This window comes from Cavia porcellus, unplaced genomic scaffold (genome assembly GCF_034190915.1).
Source record: "Cavia porcellus strain 051 isolate PalLab524CR breed Dunkin Hartley unplaced genomic scaffold, mCavPor4.1 scaffold_18, whole genome shotgun sequence".
Lineage (NCBI taxonomy): Eukaryota > Metazoa > Chordata > Mammalia > Rodentia > Caviidae > Cavia > Cavia porcellus.
In genome coordinates, this window is record NW_026947501.1 from 10,259,471 (window position 1) to 10,276,192 (window position 16,722).

At 40.2% G+C, this 16,722-nt stretch overlaps 1 protein-coding gene across 14 annotated transcripts in view; it reads left to right on the forward strand.

Moving 5' to 3' along the window:
- The window catches only part of Eml6 (EMAP like 6), a 316,759-nt gene that overhangs the window by 92,665 nt on the left and 207,372 nt on the right, over positions 1–16,722 (forward strand). The window lies entirely within an intron of this gene.

A 16,722-nucleotide genomic window follows, 5' to 3' on the forward strand; every position in this document is an offset into this window, starting at 1 on the left:
CAAACAAGGACATTTTATTTATGCTTCAATGTCAGGCTCTTACCAGTATTTGTATTTTTAAAAGGCAATCAGAGCAAGGTCAAATTGTAAAGGGATTTGGAAATCAAACAGAGCTGAATCTGAATCCTGGCTTTGTAACTTCTAGATGTATTATTTTTCTCTTGTTCCCGAGACAAAGTGCCTGACACCCAAATTTAATGGAGGAGAGGTTTATTTAGCTCCTAGGCTGTAGAGGTTTGAGTCCATAATCACCTGGCAGGGTGGCACAAGGCAGAGGGGCAGAAAACAGCAAAAGCAATAAGGGAGAGACTAGACTTTTCTGTCTCTTATGTTGTTTGCAGTCTACACGCCCTATGAGGGGTGCAGCACTCACACCTTAATCTCGCCAGAACTATTCCAGACCAGTCACACACCCTTAATCCCAGCGTCACACACGTGAGGTTCAACTACCTCTGAAAAGGCCTTACAGTCACATGAGGCTTTGTGTGTGTGTGTGTGGGGGGGTCAAGACACAAATTACAACTCCAGCTCTGTGATGACACCAGCAGTCTGCTCAACTTCTCTGAGTCTAAGTGTGCTTGTCTGTAAAGAAGGATAAGTGTGCTTAGCTCAAGGATTGCTCTGGAGGTTGGATGAGATATCTGCAAAGTAGCAGTAACTCAACTGCAAGTAGCAGATAATAGTCATTTAGTAAGAAATAAACCCCTTTGGAATCGAATGCAGACTTTAATAATAAAATAGCATCTTGCTGGTGGAGAGCTGTGTATGGATGGAGATGCCTTTTGACCCTTGAGAAGGAGATTACCCATAGATGATTTAGGCTAAATGAAAGTAGGTCTCAAATGAAATACCTTCAGTAGTTGCATTGGTTTTTCTTCTTTCACCCTATTATGGCTGTTGAGTGCTTTGCAGACTATGCTTAATTAGTTCTGTCCTTGTGACAACATGATTTCACTGATGAACCAAAGCTGAGACATCGTCTTCTGACTAACAAGGAGTAGAGGTGGAATTTGAACCCCTATCTGTTTAACTCCAACTCACAAGCTGTTTTCCTTACCAGAGCTTTCTTCAATTTCAGCAATTAGTAAGGAAAGGAAGACTTTAGAGCATAGGATACCTGTAAGTCCTGACTGACTGCCCTGGCTCTTGGATACCTAAGTTAGAACAAGCTTTGTCACCTGTGTGGTTCACGTCTTAAAGGTCAGAGACTTTAACTCATTAATTGCTAGTAATCCAAAGACAAAGATTGAATAATGGGCAGTGAGTTCTGAATTAATTGGAAACCAATTAGGGTAATTTTCTGTGGATACAATGGCAATTTGTCCTTCCATAATTTTATTATGGTTTTCTACACATGAATGTATTGTTTTCATCAATGTGTTAATTAGGTTAAAATGTATATTTTAAGAATATTATAAAGAGAGCATGTTTAATTTCTGATTCATTGTTAGGGCTTGCGAAGCACCTTCTTTGGGTATTGTACTCTAAAACTTCTGACAAGGGGGGAATAGCAGAAACATTTATAGTGATGTATACTTTAAGTTTGCATATTCTTTGTACATCTGAGCCCATTGGTTCTTGTCACCACCCATATTAAGGCCTGAGGCATACTGTATCTTTTTGTAGAGTGTAAGTAGAATTTTTTGCAAAATGATCATTTTCAAGGGGAAGATGTGAACAAGAGAACACACACTTTTAAGCATGAAGGTGCGCAAGCACCAAAGTGGCAGCTGCGCCAAATGAGGTCTCCGGCTGCGTTTATGATTACCTGGATCTTCCAAGGGTTACCCTTCCTTTCCTCTGAGATTTTTTTTTTGTACAAATAAAACAGGAGGGGCCAGGGATTTAGCTCAGTGAGTTTGATGCCAGTACAAAAACAACAGCAACAACTAAACCAGAAATAGCTTGTGTCTATTTCAGAGAGACGTAGGTCCCTGTTTACTCCTTAGGTGAATGTCTCTTTTTAGTTTGAGACCTTGAAGTTTTTGTAACCCTGAAGGCATATTCTTACCTTGCATTATTGTATTTCAGTATAAACATATGAGATCTATTGTAACCCACCCAAAAAACAAGGCCCCATGATGAAAAACGGGGCAAGATCCCTGAGATGATAAACGGGGCAAGACGTCTTTTTTAAAAGAAGTGCTTTTATTTTAGTGCAGATGGAATTTGCAAAGCTGTGAAACTGAGTTAGAATTTTGACTGATTTTTATAGTTCATTTCTGATTAGCTCATTGATCATTAAGTACATAGCGATGAGAAACAGAAACAAGGTGGGCCTTTGTTCCCTTTAGCTTGAGGTCAGAGGCATTGCACAGTGGTGGTTAGCCAATTCATAGCCCTTGGTCTGCCAATTCCAGGAACATTTGTGTCTCATAAAGGGAACAATGGTTGACACAGCATCATTTGTCTGTTACAAGGGGAACAAAGGTTGACATAGCACACAGGTTACTTGGGGGGTAATGCGTACAGAACAGCATAACGATGCAGTCAGTTAATCTATAACTATGTGGTTGGTCTTGGTTACTAGGGTAACGAACTCAGTACAGAATGACAATACTGCTAATTACTATCCTTTTAACTATTTTTGCTAATTACCTTGTAATCAATTATTTTAATTTTTCAGCATCTTAATATAAAAAGATCCAAGGACTTAAGACTTAGATATAAAAAACTAGTTATACTTTAAAAACTTATCACCAGTATTTCCCACAGTTGCTTGGTCACGTCCACCTTAGTTCTGGGACCTAATACATACAGACATTTGTAATTTAATTTTTAAAGTTTGAAACAAATATGTACCACTTGCCTACAAGATTGTATTACCACCTGCATTTTTCTGAATAGTGATAACAAAAGCAAAGTACCTATAGAGATATATTCAGAGCGTGGTATAAAGCTTTCACTTTATTTCCTGCTCCTGCGGAGTTGTGCTTGGGAACACAAGTGATGAGCTCAACCAGGAGCAACGGCATGGTTGGGATCCCACTAGATATTCAGGCTAGTGTGTCTTTTTTCTTTTCCTTTAGGGTAATGCATTGGGGAGGTCCCCACATTCTTCCAGGTAGTGATTTCAGTAGTGGTTTGCCAAGATGAAAATGAGTCCTAACAGTTTTGCTAAACTTTGTTACCTTCAAAATTAAAAGAAATCTAGCACTGTTATTCTTCTTGTCGCACATTTGTCTATGATGCAGTTTCCCAGCAATGCTACAGCTGACCCATTTCTCTCCACTTGTAATTCCATTCTGCATGCTGTAATTAGCAATATTGCTGAAGTGCTATAAGAACGTATGTACATTAAACATACAAAGCCACATAGCTGCTTCTTGTGTTCTTTTCTCTTCATGTCCCTGGGTAAGCGTAATGCCTGTGATGTCAGCTACAGGCAGTAGGAGCCATTAGGAAATGAAGGTGTATGTTTATATTGAAGGCTCAGTGACGTCTTCCCTTCTGTTTGTTCCCCTTTTGAGAAAACTGGCCTTAGATTATACCACAAAAGAGCTGGTGCCTTTGGGTGAGTCATTTCTCCTCTCAAAAAAGATTTGTTTTTCTTCAAATCTGTGAACTGAGAGAGGAGAGTGAGATTATGTTAGGATTCCCTTTTAGCTGTGATTTCAGTGAAAGAGAAATGTATCTTACTTGATTCAGAAAACCCCAGAATATCATTTCAAGGTTTATTGTAGCATTTATGACATCAGCTCCTCTGTAGAAGATTCCTCATGAGCAGACCTCAGAATGCACTTGAACAAAGGTCAAAGTCGTCTCTACCTTGTCAACAGTCTTTTAAAAGTTAAGAAATGTGATTCAGAGGAGGAGTAATAGAAGAGAGTACAAATAACAGTGGGAAATGGGCAAACATTCATCTTAAAACCACATATTCCCTGTCCCCTCTTAACACACCGTGTTTCCTCCTTTTCTTTGTTTTGGGCAGAATGGAAAAGGGATCTAGATGTATTTCCTCTCTTCAATTCTACCTACTTTATTCATGCCTCTTGGGCTGTCTCCTACGTATTGGTATCAATTTCCTTTAGTGATTATGCATATGCTTAATCAGGTGCTTAATAAAAACTCAATAGCTAAGTTAACTCTAGATTTTAGGTTTTGAGTATTTGGTGACAGCAGACACACTCCTAGGTATTTACTGAAATGATGTATAAATCTATGTCCACACAAACACACTGCTTATAGTGTACCTTTAATTTCCAAATAGGGGAATTTTGAAGGTGATAGAACTGGGCTACAGTAGTGTCAAAATTCAGATGTACATAACAGAAGGTGATTTTTCCAAATGTAAATTATGCCTAACAATGAAAAGAATACTATCAAAAATAAGTATATATTTATGGTTTGCATTTTAAGGGTCTCCCAAACATCTGTGTGGGAAAGCTTTGGTCCCCAGTGTGGTGCTGTTGGGAGGTGGTGGACACTGTAAGAGACAGGACGTAGGGGGAGGTCACTGGCCATTGGGATGTGGGATGTGCTTTTTTGTGTCCCTTTCTCCCTGTCTCTTGGATGTTTTAGCCAGACAGTGAGTGGTTTCACTCTGACATATGTGAGAGATCCAAAAGCAGTGAGGCCCACTGGGACCTCCAAAAACCACAAGCCAGAGTAACTGTTTCCTGTTTATAAGCTGATTCTTGCAGATATTTGTGATAGTGGTAGAAAGCAAAGTATTTTCATACCCAATTCTCTACTGGACACGTTGAGATAAATAGAAAGAGGTATACAAATATGTCATTGTTGATAAGGATCTTACAGTTTGGTTTATAACATTAAAATTGAAGATTTTTGTTTTTATCCATTTATTTGCTTTTTTGGTACCAGGGACTGAACTCAGAAACTTGCGCTTGCCAGGCAGGCGCTTCTGCCACTGAACTGTATCCTTGTCCAATTGAGGACTTTTTAAAAGACAAATTTGTAGGACATAAAGATTATTAGAAGCATCCATTTTATTAGACAATCAAAATGAATACACTTATAAAAGGAGAAATCAAACAGTAATTTTTCAAGTTATAGCATCTGGCTTTTACAAAATTTTGGTTCAAAGTTTATGGCTTTTCTTTGCTGAAAGAGCAAAGGAGGGAAGGAGAACTAAGTAAATCAAACACGGATCTTTTCCTGAGAAGGTACAGGGCCAATTATTGCAAACTGATTTTTGGTCTCAGTACATAACTATTTCTGACGTCCTCCACTTCAAAAAACACAGACATATCTATGGCTGTTTAATTTTTCTGTGTAGTTTAAAGCAGATGACTCCTGTAATCACCAACTCTTGTTGAACCGCTTCACACTTCACAAGGGCAGCTGTCATTTTGAGGACCACGAGAGGAAACTGCCAGACATCTGCCAAATACCTCCTCTTCCTCCCTTAGCAATGGCAGCAGCCTCTCAGACTGCGCACACCAGCTTTCCACAGAGGCAGGTGTGGCGGGGTGATACCTAGTGTCGCATGCACGTCCAGTAATGCTCAGGATAACTGGCTCAGCGGGGGTGGCAGCTGTGGGCGCTTTGGTTCTCTCCACTCCCACTCCTGCGCCTAGAATGCAGCCTGGGTCTTTTTCTCTTCCTTCCCCTACTCCCGCAGTAGCTCTTGTTAGGACACAAACAGTTCCCTCTTTCTACCTGCAGAATAGTCTTTGCTGGAAATGGCTCCTTGGTCAGGTCCCTTGGCTTGTCTGAGTCAGTAAACTTGAAATTTGGCCATTGCGGAATGCTTTGCCGGGAATACAGTAGGCACTTTCTACACTTCAGCTTATATAAATCTTAGGTCTCTATGAAGTAAGTCATGTGATTATGTGCATTTCACAGAGCGTGATCCCAATGGCTAGGGTCACTTAGCCGGTAACTATCAGGTTGTGCAAGGAAGTTGAGGCCCTTCTGGCTTTCTGCTTCCAGACATGATGCTGCCAATTCACCTGTATTCAAACCTAGTTACTACTATTCACAGCAAGTGTCTTAATGTGATCACTTGCTGAACTTGTGATTTCATTATTAAAATGTGCATTCTGAATCCTCACCTGGCAGGAACATCTGGAGGGTGCAATCATCTCTCATTATCCACAGGGGTTAGCTGTAGGGTCTCCTAAGGATCTCAAGATCTGAGGATGCTCAAGTATTTGCATATACCCTGGGTACATCCTTCCAAAAACTGTAAATTATCTATAGATTACTTGTAATGTCTAAAATAATGTCAATTATTTATTTAACTGATTTGTTTTGGGGTACTGGGAATCAGACTTAAGACACCTTGCACTTGCCAGGCAGGTGCTTATGCCACTGAGCTAAATCTCCAGCTACAATGTCAATTACATAGAGTTTTATACTGTTTTGTTTATGGAATACTAAGAAAAAAAATCTGCATTTACTCAATATAAAGGTGGGTTTTTCCTCAAGTATTTTCTGCCCAAGTTGTTTGAATATATGAATGTGGAACTTGTGGATCCAGAAGAAGGCTGTTACGTGTGTGGGGTGTGGAGAGAACAAGCAAGCGTCCGCAGTTTCCCTAATTCAGCCTCCTCCCCCCGCACTCCTGTGAGTTCCCGAAAGTGACTGGTTCTGATGTCCTCCTAAAGGATCCTGTTTGCCTCATGTTTCTCCTGTTAGTCACTTGTGTTCAACAGCTCCTGGACGACGCCCCTTTTTCCTGTAAGTGGAGGAATGTCTTGGCCACCTGTAAATGTTAAGTAAGTTAGAGTAACTTTGATATGGTAGTAAGAAGCTCTAAGCATTCTTAGGTAACAGGTGTGGGGTTCTATAACTACTGAAGGAGTGGGAGGTGTACGTGTGGCTTCAGCGGGTGGTGGCTTTAGGACTTACCCTTGTCTGTGATGACAGCTAAGCATTTTTAGGATGTTCTGTTAAGGAGGAATTGTTTATGCTTTGACTACGCCAAGACCCCTCCCCAACCATTTTTAAAAATGACTTCTTTCTCATTTGTAGTCTTTCCCTTATAATTTACCATGCCATTCTCACTAGGTAGTAGCATTTGTCAGGTCTTTCTCTAAATTGGCTTTCCTTCCTGATGCAGATTGTAAGATCCTTGAGGGTACAAGAGAAGTACTGTATATAGGTCACCTCAAACACACCCATGTTTCAGGCACTAAAGGGAGGGAGGGAGGGAGGGCCAATTTGAAAAGCATGGCTGAGCATCCCGCCACTCTACAAGGAGCGCGGCCCAGGGAAGTCTCATCTCCTCGCTGTTCTCAGCACATCTGCGCTTGGTGCTGCGATACGGAATCGACTACAGGTGACTCTTAGCATCCAGTCCCCATATTCAGCCTTTAGCACCTGGTGAGTTTGATTTCTGGTCCTTGCTGAAAACAGTGATGTGTGCAGAGGCAGAGGCTGGTCAGGTCTTGAGACTTTTTGGATGCATGTTACTCATTTGACTTAGGAAGAAGCTGTTTCTGTGGAATTTACTTGGCCTGTATCTCATGGGTGTACTTTTTAGCAGCTGTGCTTATGAGCACTACAGGGCCAGCACCAGAATCTAGATGAGATGCTTTCATCATCTAGTCACTTATGTTTATAAATAAATGTATGAATAACATTGAGTACCAAATAAAATTATACACATAATTAGATTATAATCTGTCTATATGAGAAACTGTGAGACAAAGATTTTAAAGGAATCCTGAGAGAAAGAAGAGGTGTGGATGATACAAAACCAAGTATTTAAATAAAATCTTAGAATATCATATCCGTATATGACATCTCTGTCTCTAATTTTAACCAAAAGAAATCCCTTTGAGAATCAGTCTGATTAATGGCTTCTAAAAATGACTGATCAGAGGGAAAATATCTCTCCAGAATTTCCGTGTTCTGTTCAGCCTTTACTCATTGCACTCAAAATAACACGAGAGGAGCTTACAGAAGCTAAATGACCTATTTCTTTGGAGAATCTATTTCTTAAAGAAAAATGAAATGCTCCCACTTCAAGAATTCACATTTACATAATTTATGTATTTTTAAAAGCATTGAGTAAAGTGAGGGTTTCATTTTTTGAATTGAATCCTATGTTAAATACACTTGGAGGACTCACTATTTTAAGGAGATTTTTACAAATTTCTTTTATAATACAAATTGAGTGTAATAAACATGGGCACACAGGTTTAAGTGCCAAAGGATGAGATCTCAGTGATGTGGATCTCATCTAGTGAAGGTTTTAGTGATCATGTCAGCCCCTACTTAGAAAATTTCAGTCTCTCGTGGTGACATGAAGTAAAGACATAGAATAAACCTTGTAGAACAGTAAAGGCAGCAGGATTAAGTGCAGGAGTGAGTGATTACAATCAGGACTTCTCACCCTGTCAGGCTTCTCTTCTTGTGGCCATGTAGTCACGTGGGAATCTTTTTAAAAGGTGAGCTCTAGGGCTGAGTTGGGCCTGAGGTTCTGTATTCATAATAAACCTTACGTGTTGAGGATATGACTGGTTTGAAAAGTGTATGTGAATAGGACGGGGTGAATGTAGACGTTAATAACTATAGGAGCTCGAAAAAGAAGATAATCAGTCATGAAGATCTGTTTAACCTTTGCACAATGAGTAATATGTATAATAACATCTTAATTTATCTATTTAGGACACACATATCTTAAGCAAATTAAGGCATCATGACCTTTATATATATTACTATTTGCTGAGTTTTAGGAGTAGATCATTGTAGTAGTATACTTCATCAGCAGAGGATATGGTCTGTGACACTCAGTGGGTACCTGAAACTGCAGATCGTACCCAACCCTGAACTCTGTTTTCTTTTTCCTGTTATAAACCAAGACATCATCAGTGAGGCTAAAATGGAAGCGTAGACAGTTTTATTTAAGTGCAGAATAGTTTTGCAAATAAGGAGGCTCAGTTTAGAAACCCAGGAAGTGCTCCACTGAGGTTAAGCAGGACTAAGGAGTTCATAGTCTTTGGGAGAGATGAGGGGGACTGAAGTTAAATCACAGAAGCTGAAGTGGCTTCATAATGTTACAAGTCCATTGAGAACACCAGGTCAAGAGGCAGACTAGCCAGTTTGCTGGGTCTGAAACAAGGTATTATTAGATTCTGGAAAATTATTTCCTTTAGCAGATTTAATTCTAGCTACGATGTTTTCAAGGCAATTTACCCATGTCACAAAAATTTCTAAAGCTCAAAAAAGGATTTTTGTTCTTTATTTTTGATCATTCTGCAGCCTGTTCGATTTTTTATTACTCTACATGTATACTTCTGCTAAGACCTAGTTTATAAATTAAATACAATAAGAGATTAAAAATTTAAGTAGGTCAATTACAGCTCACATACTCTAATATATGAATTTTGTCTCCCTAATTTTGTAGCGTACCCAACTTTTTTGTGATGATGGGAAATGATACAGTTCCTGTGTGCTGAGATAAAGCACAGTGAATGCCATGAGCATTGTGACAAAGCATTAGATGGCTACCTCAGGATCATTTGAACACCAGGACTGCAGCATTGCGATTGATCTGATAACTGAAAAGTCTAACAAGTGTATAGTTGTGCAACATGGAGGCACTGGACAAAAAGATGACTGATTTGTGTTCCAGGAAGGACAGTGTGAGGTTTCATCTTACTGCTCAAGGGTGGCAGGCAGTGTAAAACTTATGAGGTTGTTTATTTTTGGAACTTTTCCACTTAATATTTTGAATCAAGATTGGCCATGGGTAACTGGAACAGTGGAAAGTAAAACCATGAATAATGGGGACTACTGTAAATGGATTTTAGGACCCAAATGTTGAAGGAAAATTTAACATTTTTTAAAGTAAAAGTTCCTAAATTCTGTGTACAATACAAAATTCTTTCTAGTTTTGGAACAGATATAAATCAAAAGTGAACTTCAGATTCTGAGTTAATTTTTTCAGAACTAGTGAGTGGTATCTGAACTAGCTGGCCTTGCTGGTAAGCCAAGCAAGCTGCACAGGGTCCAGGGAGAGAAGAGTCAGATAGCTCCCGTGAGCCTGCTCAACTCCCCACCCTCTCCAAGCAGCCTGCTGGCTCGGAGCACAGGCTGGGTTGATAGCAACTAAGGTACATAAAGCAACTAAATGTTTGTGTTGTCTGGTTGATTTTGCATGCCTGGGGCCAGCGGTTTGAGCATCTCTTGGGAGGATGACCATATAAATAGCAAATATGGTGGATTTCCTTCTATCTTGTCTTTGAAGTCCAATATTGTTCTCACTGTTTTGCTTTGCTCTAATTAATTATTTTGCTTTATTCGGTATTCTGTTTTGATTGGTTTTGTTCTATTTTGTTTTGGTTTGATTTTGCTCTACCTGATGGATTCGACAACTATTGTGACGATAACAAGCTATACCATGGTAGCTATTGTTGTTTTTCTGGTATCTTGCTTTGAAGTTCTATACCAGTTTTCCTGCATTGTTCTGATTGGCTCTGTTCTGTTGGATTGTACTATCTTTAAAAAGATAAAAGAACTAATAGTATTCAATTTTATCATATTTGAAAAAATTTCCTTGTTATTTTAAATATGCATTTGTGCATCTCATAACACACACTCAAGAGGCTTAGAGAATTTGTTCTTGGGAGTTGTTCGGGAGCCTGTAAGTACACTGAAGTTTCATGACTTTTTGGTGATGTTTACATGTGCTTGCATCATTGAATAGGTTTTCTTTGGGGAGTTTTTAGGCCCACCTGTATTGTTAAGAGGGCACAGTAGCTATGAAGATTGCCCTTGGATCTCTAGCACCAACTACAAGTTTAGAAGTTCCGCAAACCACCCTCAGTTTTGATAACCAGCTAGAAAGAGAAAACTCAACAACAGCTAGTAAGCTTGCAGTTAATTGCTTATTACAATAAAAGGGTAGGTTAGCTTTAGCCAAAGAAAAAGATGTACAGGACAGAGATCAGGAGTTTGAAATGCAGAATTTTGATTGCTGTTTTTCATGCAGTCAGAGTGCATTATTCATGTAGTATTGATGCGTGACCCATTCTCAGTGCTGATAACCACAGAGCTTACCCAAATTTCAATTTTTAGAGTTTCTCCTGGTACGTGTGATTGACTCCACATATTTGTTATCGTCTTCCAGATCTGCTGATACTATGTGATCCAAAGTTTTATGGTTGGTTTCTCTGGCAGACCAGCCTTTACCCCAGAGTCTGCATGGACGTGGTCAGCCTCTACCCTAAGTCATATTGCTAAACTGTTGTGTAACTCAAGACCCTGAGGCGAGCAGGCATTCCTATCAGCCAAGGCATTCAAGAGTATTCCTTAGAAGGAGTGGGCAGAAGTCAGATCTCTTTTTTAAGGCAAGGCCAAATCCTATCTTACATAAGAAGCGTTTTCAGGCTGCACTAGTGACCCAGTGTGTCAAAATCATTTGAAATAATATCATTGGCATCTCACCACTTTAAAAATTGGGACAACAGAGGTGCAGAGTCATTTAAATGAAATTGGGACTGCTCCTCTATAGTGAGATGCTGATGACGGGACAGTGACCATTGTGTAAGCAACTAAGGATTTTGCTTTTCTTGCTTTTACAAGTACTAATTCGTACTTACTGAGACCAGTGCTTTAAAATTGGTTATTTTAAAGCAAAACTTATGTTGATTTTTAGCTAATACAGAAAAGATATAGAAATGGCAAAACGAAGGCAACAATAAGCACATTCTTACCATGAATAATTCACCTCATTTGTCTATGTATATTTGAAGAGGACTTGGAAAACTTTAAACATTTTGGTGAGTGTTCTGTATGCTATAGCAGGAATACAGAAGCCGTCACTGTATGAGTTTGTGACAGCTGTTTTTCCCTGGCCTCTGCAGCGCTCACATGACAGGCTGTAGCTGAGTCTCTGCATCCTCTCTGTGCAGACTGTGCTCTGGCTCGGCTCCCCAGACTGCCCTGTGTGAGACAGCCGTAGCCCTCCCCAGCCCCAGCTTTGCACCTAAGGGCTCTCGTACTCCTCCCCACTTCCAGTGCATAAATGGGGGCTTCTAGAGGATGCTCCTCTCCAGGCCTCCCAGGCTCTCTAGTAATTGGAACTATGTCGTGCTCTTGTTAGCCACTTTCCTCAACACTGGGCTTGCTCCTGGGCCTCACATGTTGCCTGAGGCCTTGGGAAGGACAGGCTCTTCTTTTCAGTCCTCCTTGCCTCTGCCTTGAATTGGGGCAGCATGCCTGACCTGCGTCCCTCTATCCCACTGCTACATCGTGGTGCCTAGAGAACCTGGGTGTCCTCTCCCCTGCTGCTTGTCTGCTCCCCATTGTGAGCTCTGCAGCTGTAGCTGCTCAGTGCAGGGGGAATTCCAGCTTGATCCACAGCTTTGTGCCTGCAGCCTTCCTTCACTTCAGGTAAATGCCAGTGCTTTGCCATACTTTGAGAAATGAGTGATCCAAACTGTACAACGTTAGGATTATTTTTTGTACCAGGAAACGAAACTCATGACCTTGCACTTGCCAGGCAGGTGCTGTGCCACTGAGCTATATCCACAGCCCCAACATTAGGATTTTGTAATTACCATTGAATAATACTTTTTGGAAAAAAAAAATGTCAAACATTTAAAATTATACTGGCTATAAAATATTTTAATGCATGTTTTAATTTAATCTGCATGTAGTCAAGTATATAAACATGTGATACTTTTTGAAAAGAGGCATTAAATAAATTTTGTTTTAGTTTTTTATTATGTGAGAAAGAACTGTCCCTCTGGAATTGTCTTAGATAGTAAATCCTTCTTCAAAACAAATTATTTTACATAGTTTTGTTAAAATATGCTGTCTCCAAGTATTAAGATTTAACTAATTTTACCAAATCTATTGTTTCAGTATACACAGAGTTATAACATTTCAGGTAATTATCCTGAGCGAAGAAGAATTGCCCAACCCATTATACTCATCATTGGAGGAAAGGCCCATTGTCCTTTCACGGCATTGCTTATCTTCTTGGGTTAGTGAGGGAGCTGGCATGCCTCAGGAGAAGAGGTGAGTTACAGGAACAGTGCTCCAGGGTATCTGACAGTCAGGAAAAGTGTAATCCATGATGCCAGTTTAAAGGTGGCCACAAAGGAGAGAAGGCAATGCAGGGGTGCAGAGATTGCTGAGAGTGCTAAAGAGGAAGGGGAGTGGGTGTGAGTTTGGTAACTTCCAAATCTGTGTCTCCAACCTTGACCTCTGCTATGGTTGATACATTGCTTCAACTTGAGCCATTTAGAAGTTTAACTGAGAGACTCAGCAGGGAGCCTGGGTTCTTTGTAAACGTCCTCATCCTGTGCAAAGGAGGGAAAGGAGATTTTGTGAGTGCGCACCTGCCCTCAGGTGCGGAGGTGGCCTGCCTACACTCTAAGGGAGGGGAAGAGGCTTGGTTTTCCTCCTTTTTCTCTGGCCGCTGCCTGGAAGTGCTGTCTCAGTGCCAGGCCACCCCACCTTGGAGCCAGCTGATTATGGACTGAAACCTCCACTACAGTGAGCTAAATAAACCTTTCCTCCCTTCATTTTGGGTGTTGGGTATTTTGTCCCATCAGCTAGAAAAAAGTAACCAAGACAGCCTCTTTACAGAGCCTAGGCAAAAATTTCCAGCTCGCTTCTAGACATCTGAAGCTGCCTGAGGCTCGACCCCTCCAGCATGGCGGTAGTCATTGAACGAGCAGTTTCTCATCCGCACAGCTGTCAGTCAGGCACTGTGAATGAACACAGGGGCCAGGTCCTTGTCCTCAGTGAGCCGGCATCCGTCTTTTCTCTCCTGGTCTTCCCTGTGATTCCTTCCCAACCTACCCGGGAGCCCTGCCCCATCCACAGCCGCTGCCAGCCTGTGGGTGCTGATCTTGTGGTCTCACCTTGGTGCACTTCCTTACCCATCCGTCCTGTGCGTCTCTTCTCATGGTGCTTTGGTTCAGTGGTTTCCTGATAGATCCCTGGACATGCTCAGCATTCATTTTCTGTTTACATTCTTGTGCTTCTCTTTGACGCACGCACCCACCCCCAGACTCACTGCATTTTCTTCTTCTTTATCTCATCAAGGATACTGTGGCACATATGATTAAAGTGCCTTAATCATCCTGATTATTGAGAGTTAACTTGTGGCTCCTCTCGTGTTCATTTTTCATCAAATAATATCTCTTTCTGTCGCATATTTGTGGTAACTCCTCATGAAACATGTTTTTACTTAAAATACTTTGCATTTGCTTTTTTAAACTCTAATAATTTCTTTATTAGAAATCCAATTTAGCTGGGTATTTAGTTCAGTGATAATAAGCACCTGCCTAGCAAGCATGAGGTCATGAGTTCAGTCCCTAGTACAAGAAGAAAAATCCAAGTTATATTTCTAGGTAGAAATCTGTTACCGTTATTTCATTAAACTCACTCCTATATAGTATTCCCTTGAATGAAATAATTGTTTTCCTTTTGAGGTCAAAATTATATCAGACCAACAGATCTGAACAAGATTTTCTCTTTATTCTTTGCAAGTTTATAATAGTCAAAGTTGGATAACATATGTCTATAAATAGAGTTCAGGCAGTATTTAAAGCCTTGTTTTCTTCATTTATGAAATAGGAATAACAGCTGTCTTCTGAGATGATTTTGAGGATTGATGGTAATAATGGTTATTACATGTACTGGCTTGGATCTCTTGTCTGCAAGCTAATTATTTATGTGCTACTTATTTTCTCTAGAAAACAGGTTGCTCACTGGAAATCCAGGCTGTTTTAATCTAGAGCAGGGCTGAGACAAAAAAGACGTACCTGAGTTTGATTGGCTGTGACACTAGGGAATGGAAGCCAGCATAACGTTACCCATTGTATGTTGTGTTTCTTTGAATGTACTTAGCCCTGGACATTAATTTCTGCTCTTTAAAAGTTTCTCAGTATAGCTGAAAATCATTTCCTGTGACATGTCTAAGAGTGTGAAGTAAGGTAAGTGGGCTGGCTGTCCTGGCTGCTAGAGAGATGCTTAAAAGAATGACTGTCACTTGGGCTGCTTGCCTGACTGCAGTGGTCCCTCATGCCCGACTCCCTGTGTGGTGTCAGGTATGAAGAGGACCTTGCGCCGTGTTCCAGCCCTAACGCAGGCATGCTTGTCTTTTTTAACGGAATAACAGAATATAAATGAAGTTCTGTTTCCCCATGAAACCACTTGTGCTGAACCAAAATACAAAGCAAAATCAGTGACCTTGAATTATGATTGTCTGCAGTGCTCTTTCAAAGACCTTTTTTCACTTCCATGGAACATTTCTCTGAATAAACCACTGCAAGGAATCAAATACACAGTTTTTCAAAACCAATATCACAAACTTAGTTATTTCTTATTTGGTACCTAATTTGGTTAGAAAAGTGTGAGGCCTTGTGAATTAAAATGTTACTCCACTGCTTCTCTGGATGGCACTTTTAAAAGTTGGATTTTGAGATGGATAATTTCATAGGATTATTAATATTGACAGTTACTGTTGGATGTGAATGGTATTTCTCTTGTTAACTGTTACTGTTGGACATAAATGGTATTTCTCCTGTTTCTTCTTGTATGTAGAATTCATGAAGGAAATTAAGTGCATGAAGGATGCTCACATCATTTAATGTCTTTCAGCCATCTCACTCTGATTGAGTTGAGAACTGCATTTATTTACTCATTCAACAAGCATTCATTTGATATCAGGCAATGTGTTCCTAGTGTCACTAATTAAAAAATCCACAAAATCCTAATCTTTCTTTACTTAACATTCTTTAAAAACATTGGTAATTAGTGAGTTTAGAGATAGAGCTACAGGCAGGAGAAAGCAGGAGAAAATTATAGTCATTTCAGTTTTCATTTTTGACGTCTAAAAATCATAGTAACTCCTCTGCTACTTCTAAGGTTTTGAATTTTTTATTTGGTAATTAATTTAGTTGTTTTGATGAAAGTTCATGTCACTGATTACTACTATTTATTGGGAACAATTTTCTCAGACCTCATGCTGTTTGTTTTTGAAAACTGCAACCCTCTCTTTATTCAGTATGAACACATACTCGCACATATAGAACCATACAAATGTTTTAATAATCACTTATTCCAAGGTTACAGTGATATCCACAATGACAGACTCCAAACTGTTGATAATTCAGGGTAAAGCGTGATCTTTCAGGTGGAAACCTGGGAAATACGATGCAGACACGCTCACCTTCCCACCTTCTTACTCTATAAACTTATAGAACTCCTGGGTAGAATATGACACACCCCTATAAAAGACAGACACAAAGGGAGGGGAGCAGGGAGGAAAAGAGAGGAGCAATTGAAAGGGAGGGAAGGTCCTGATAACCAAGAGCAAAACCACCACAGTAGGTAAGCGAAAGTTGCCGAATTGCCACAGCATGGCATCCGCAGTTACCAGATGGTCAGGGAGCGAGCTTGGGCATAAATCAGCATAACAAAGTCCATAAACCAGCTAGCTGTTTTAACATGCGGTTTTAGGAGAAGCGTTGAGCTTCAGTTTCACCCAAAGCTTAACCAGAGGAGTAAATGTTGTGGAATTGTTGGGAGTTAGGGTGGTAATGAAATGAACAATTTTCTAGGCTTTTCCTTTCCTTCATACTGTTACCAAGCCACTGAGGCTTCTCTAGCTCACAGTTAGCACTTGGGTTTAAGCATTTACTTTGAACAGCTGTTGATGAACTGATTGTATTAATGTTGTCAGTGTGGGGGAGAATGTCTTGTGTTTTAGCCCAGCTGGTTAGGGAATAGATAAGTCAGAGATTAACTGATAGATGATCAAAGTAATGTGACAGTTGTAAGATCGTA